The sequence below is a fragment of the Mus pahari genome, chromosome 4 (genome assembly GCF_900095145.1).
Source record: "Mus pahari chromosome 4, PAHARI_EIJ_v1.1, whole genome shotgun sequence".
Classification (NCBI taxonomy): Eukaryota; Metazoa; Chordata; class Mammalia; order Rodentia; family Muridae; genus Mus; species Mus pahari.
In genome coordinates, this window is record NC_034593.1 from 51,268,409 (window position 1) to 51,274,424 (window position 6,016).

At 42.2% G+C, this 6,016-nt stretch overlaps 1 pseudogene; it reads left to right on the forward strand.

The window, feature by feature from the left end:
• The first annotated feature begins 4,402 nt into the window (after positions 1 to 4,402).
• On the forward strand, positions 4,403 to 4,858 carry LOC110320644 (annotated as a pseudogene).
• Positions 4,859 to 6,016: the final 1,158 nt, after the last annotated feature.

The window sequence follows — 6,016 nt, forward strand, 5'->3', positions numbered from 1 at the left end:
CAAAGGAACGAAGCTGTCCAGCAAGTTGTCACGTGGACACACACATCCCCACACATTAAATAAGTAAGTGTGGTAGACTATGCTGAGTGTGAGAACTCAGAAGCTTGGGCAGGAGGATGGTGAATTCATGAGTAGCCTTCAAAACCCCAAAGCGTGGTTAAACATACCAGTATTGTAATTCACTATGCATCTGTCTCTACTTTTATTTGTATTTAACATTCCCTTAACAGTCATTGTAAAATGAGCAGTTTTAAAAATACAAAACAAAACCAAACCAATGTTTAGTGCTAGGCTTGGTGGTGCAGGCCTATAAGCCTAACTTCTTGGGAAACTGGGTCAGAAGAATGCTAAGCTCAAGCCAGCCTGCTACAGAGTGAGTTAAAAACCAGCCGAGTTCAAAATGGACAACTGAGCTAAACTCTGTCCCAAAATGATTAAGAACTTAACAGGTGCTCGAGACATAGCTTGGTGGCAGAGTCCAGGCATAGCATTTTGTGAGTCTCAGTGCAGTCAAACGAACAAACCACCCATCAAGGTCTAGTAAATATAAATAAACTTATAAATAAAATCATGTCTATTCAGATGAAAAGAACTAGAGTCACAGAGATTGCAAAGCCAGGGAATGTTGTTTTATTCAAGTTGAAGTATTTTATAAAATAGCCACCATCTTCAGGAGGTTTTCTTCTAACACAGAAGCTACCTGAAATAATATTAATGGCAAGGCTAATATCTTAAGTTTGACTTATGTTATACTCTGAGTGCAGATATTTAAAAAAAAAACATTATTTTAACAAACTATTACATACTTTCTTCTCTAGTTTAGGTAATGCATAATAACTTTGGATTTAGTTAGCTCTTAACTGGTTTTTAAACAAATTTCTTGTTTTCAGTTGTCATAGGCAGCCTGATATGTTCAGCAACTGGCAAACATTATAACTAATCTCATGAAATAAAATTTTGTGAGTCCGTGGTTCAAAAATAAATATCTGCTCATATTCTTTAAAAAAGCTTTATTCTGGGATGGAGTAATAATCAGGAATGATATAGATGCAGCAGTCATGTATGAAGTTTTCAAAAAAATTTAAAATAAGAAACTACTATCTTGTGCTAGCGAGTCAACATTTGCCCTTTGTATAGAATTGCACACTTGTTAGCTAGACCACATGTCAACCTTGTAAGACAGTAGTGTATTTCTTGAGATCAATGTTATTACACATTTACAAAACTTTGTAAGTGTAATATCTCTTTTAAAGAATTCACAATTCAGGGAACTCACTCTATTATTAATTTTTCCTATTACTATTAATATTGCATACTTCTTCACTGCCTTTCCAAAGAATAAGTACGTTTATAAATAAATTGTTCACAGTTCTGACCAAACTCTAACTTTGGGTTGGTTCGGTGTTTCTGAGCCTCTCCTGCTGCATCTGCTCAGTTTCCTATGTGGCTGGCAAATGCAGAGGAATTCTGTGGCACACTTTAAACAGTGCTACACGCTGCTCTGAAGAGCTACAGCTCCGTAGAGCCCATGCACCATCCTCCCTGATCCTCATGACAACTTTGGAACATAATAAGCAGCTTCAAAGGGGTCTGTATCTAATAAAAAGTGTTTAAGACATGCCAAATTTCATGGTTGCTATGAAAATTATCAACCAACTAGAAACATTGGGTATTTTATGCCAAAAAAAGTGTTTTAACTATGATTCATCTTTGGCCATTAGCTGATGATTCTGAGTCCTCATTATACTGAAACTGCACTAGCACCAAGGAAAAATATTTTCAGATTTGGCTTCATTTATGTGATGGTTCTACCTCTTCTGTAGCAACCATCAATTCTGCCTCTGGGATTGCAAATGATTCGGGATGTAATATAAAGCTAGTATCACGTGGCAAGATATTTGCTCCTGCTGCAGATCAAGGCCAGCACTAAATTCAAACCCTAATGAGAACTACTATTTAAATAGGAACAGCCAAACCAAACAGATGAAGAAAAAGAATCCCAAGGAGTCTTCTTTTTTTTTTTTTTTTTTTTAAATAAAACCTAGGTATTACCTAGTAATAAAACCTGTGAATTCAGAAAATTTTTAACGATAGTTAGTTGTTCTAGCATGATAACTAAGAACTTTTTATCCTTACAGTAATTCCATTTGTTTGATTTTTTTCTGTGCAAAGGAAACATTTTTTAAACTTTCAATTACACCAAATATTTTAAATAGTTCAGTGCGCTTTGAACCAAATACAATTAAAAATGACTGTCATGTATTTGCTTATATGAAAGTGGTAGCTGCTAAGTCTTCAATAAGTAGGCTACAATCTATATAACCACACTGGGATGGGGAGCAAGGATTGCCCTAGAAGAAGAAATAGAACAGATAGTAATGGGTGGGCAGGGCTGGGGTGGAGTGGGGGAGTGGCTAGAACCGGATGTTCAAAAAGGAGGGGGGAGAAAGAGTGCAGTAAGGGAAGGATTCTGCTAACACTACAGGCTATTTAAGGGGCTATATGGAAACCTAACCAGTAAAGCCTTCTTAAAATATATACATATATGAAAGAGATTGTCTTAGTTAGGGTTATACTGCTGTGAACAGACACCATGACCAAGACAAGTCTTATACAAAACAACATTTAATTGGAGCTGGCTTACAGGTTCAGAGGTTCAGTCCATTATCATCAAGGTGGAAGCTTGGCAACATCTATGCAGGCATGGAGCAAGCAGAGCTGAGAGTTCTACATCTTCATCTGAAGGCTGCTAGTGGAAGACTGACTTCCAGGCAGCTAAGGTGAGGGTCTTAAAGCCCACAACCACAGTGACACACCTATTCCAACAAGGCTCCAAATAGTACCACTCCCTTGGCCAAGCATATTCCAACCATGACATTTCACTTCCTGGCCCCCATAGACTTCTTCAAACACATGAGTCTATGGGGGCCATATCTAGCCATGGCATAATAAAAAACTATGTTTAGTCCAATTTCCAAAGTCCCCATAGTATACAGCAGTCTCAACAGTGTTGAAAGTCCAAAGTTCAAAGCCTCTCCTGAGATTCATCCAATCACTTAACTGTAATCCTCAAGGCAAGACAGAAACCAGTTGGACAAACTCTAAACATCTCCATGTCTGATGCCAAAGTGGTGTTTAGATCTACACCCCTTTTTAATCTTTGTTGAATGCAACAAATTCTTTCTCGCCGGCTGGTTCCACTCCTTGTTAGCAGTTTTTCTCAGCAAGTATCCCACAGCTCTGACTTCTCGAACATCCTGGGGTCTCCAAGTCAACTTCAGGTTCACAGTTCCTTGTTTCAATGTCTGAGATCTGCACATGATCTAGGCTCCTCCAAAGGGCTTGGGTCACTTCTCCACGCTGCCCTCTGAAGCACTCTAGGTTCTGGTTGATTCAGTTCCATTGCTGCTGCTGTTCTTGGTGATCATCCCATGATACAGGCATTCCAATGTGCTGGGATCTTCCACTGCAACTAGGCTTCACCAATAGATTCTTATAGGCTCTCTTCATGGTCCCAAGCCTCAAATCCTTCAGTCCTGAGCTGTCAGCTGCTACTGAGGCTGCACCTTCTTCAATGCCCTTTCATGGCCTCTCATGGTGCCAAGCCTCAGCTGCTCTTCATGACCCCTTCAGGCCTTCAAAACCAGTAACACCTGGGTGACTCTTACACATTACCAAGGACAGCTGCAGCACAAGGTATAACCTTGGCTATCTCTGGAACACAGCTTCTTTGTGCTCTCAGAAAACACTTCCCAGGTTTCACGTCAGTGATGCTGGTCTCTTTTATTTATTTATTTATTTATTTATTTATTTATATATTTATTTATTTGGGGGGGTGGTGAGAAAGGGTTTCTCTGTATAGGCCTGGCTGTCCTGGAACTCACTTTGTAGACCAGGCTGGCCTCAAACTCAGAAATCCGCCTGCCTCTGCCTCCCGAGCGCTGGGATCAAAGGCGTGCGCCACCACCGTCTGGCGCTGGTCTCTTCTTAATCACTGCAAATTTCTTAGCTCCAGCTAACCAGCATCAATTGTCCGAGTAGTGCCTTCTATTTTTTACTCTAAAACCATAGCCACACGGCCGAAGGTGTTCTGCCTCTTGCTAGGGCTGGAACACGCTCCCCCCCCTGTCCCCTGCCCCTTATTCTATTACTAGCTTTCTGTTTTCCAACTCCCTCTCTGCCTGGGATTTGCTCTGTAGATTGACCTGAAACTCAGAGATCTGCAAGGCTCTGTCTCCAGTAATGCTGGGATTGGAGGCATGCTTGGATTTAAGCTTTTCTTCACTTAGAACCTGCTTTGTCCCCTGCTGGCCTTGAACTTGAAGTTCTGTTTGGCTTTGTCTCCTAGGATTAAAGGTGTTTTCCTGTCTTGTTCTCTCTTTGTTGCCAGACCTCTGCCATCATGGGTCACATGCATGCTCCCAAGAAGGGCCTGTCCCAGCTGGCTGGCCATAGCGTCCCCACGTGGCTCAAGATGAAGCCTGACAACGTGAAGGAACAGATTTATACACTGGCCAAGAAAGGCCTGACTCCCTTCCAGATACGTGTGATCCTGAGGGACTCACATGGTGTGGCCCAGGTCCGTTTTGTGACTGGAAATAAAATCTTGAGAATCCTTACATGCAAAGGCCTTGCCCCTCCCAGAGGATCTCTACCATTTGATTAAGAAAGGAGTTGCTGCCTGAAAGCACCTTGAGAGAAACAGAAAGGCTAAGGATGCCTGATTCTGATAAAGAGCAGAATTCACCAGTTGGCTTGATGCGATGGTGCTCCCACCCAGTTGGAAACATGAGTCATTCACAGCCTCTGCTCTAGTGGAATAAATGCTGTTGTGTACACAAGAAATAAAATCACTTTGAGTAAATTAAAAAAAAAAAAGTGTACCACCATAACTGGATCTAAATTTAGCTTGGTAGAATCTTGCCCCCAAACCCCTTATTCTTTTAAAGCCCGCAACCGAGTGATGCACTTATTCCAACAAGGCCACACCTCCAAATAGTGCAACTCCCTTGGCCAAGCATATTCAAACCATGACAGAGATCTAAATTGGAATCATCAAATAACAGGGTTGACAAAGCCCCAACCAGACATCTCTTACTACCAAATGGAACCTCCAGTGCTAGGAATGGGTTACATCTAATTGAGTTGTTGTGCAAAGGGCCCCATAGAAATCCCCAAGCAATAGGTATCGACAAGGCTATTGCTTGTTCTCCATACACAGATAGTAAAGCCCTATTGCTGTAGGCACTGCCTATATGAACTCGCTGAACACAGAGAAGTTGATCTGGCGGTATCTATCTAGAGCTTTCACCCCTACTGACTAGTGTTCAGGGTACTCTTCCCACTACCGAGCTAGTTACAAACCCTGAAATCTACAGTGGTGACCTGCTTGCAAGGTGCACAGGTGTGATAGTGGCATAAAAGTTGTGGGAGTCACCAACCACTGACTGCTTGGAACCAAGGCCCAGTCCATAACATGGAACCCATGTCCCATAAAGCCCAGGTGGCCAAGGACCTGACACTAGATAGGCCACGGACTTCAGAGAAAGCAAAATACTACTGGTCTGCTGAAGGATCGGAGCACCGACATAACTCTAGTGACATTCTCCTGTACTCATAGATCAGTGTCTCGCTCAGCCATCATCAGAGGACTCACAGCCAGATAGTATGCAGAGAGTGAGATACCGTAGAAAACTCAGTCGAAAATGAGGCATCCCCATAAAATTCCTTCCCTCAGGCTTCAGGGAACTCTGCAGAAGAGGAGGCAGGAGGATTTAAGAGCCAGAGGAGATGAAAGACACAAGGAAACAAGGCCTTCTAGACCTAACAGGACTGAACAACATGAGAATTCACGAAGACTGGCACAGCATGCACAGAGCTTACATGGGGCTAAGCCAAAGAGGATCCCAGTGCTGAGTGGGGAAGCAGACACAAACCCTGTCTCTAACCCTGAGGTTATCTCCAGTTGATAACCGCTCACAGAGAAAAACTTCATTTTCTCCAATGCGGTCTTAAA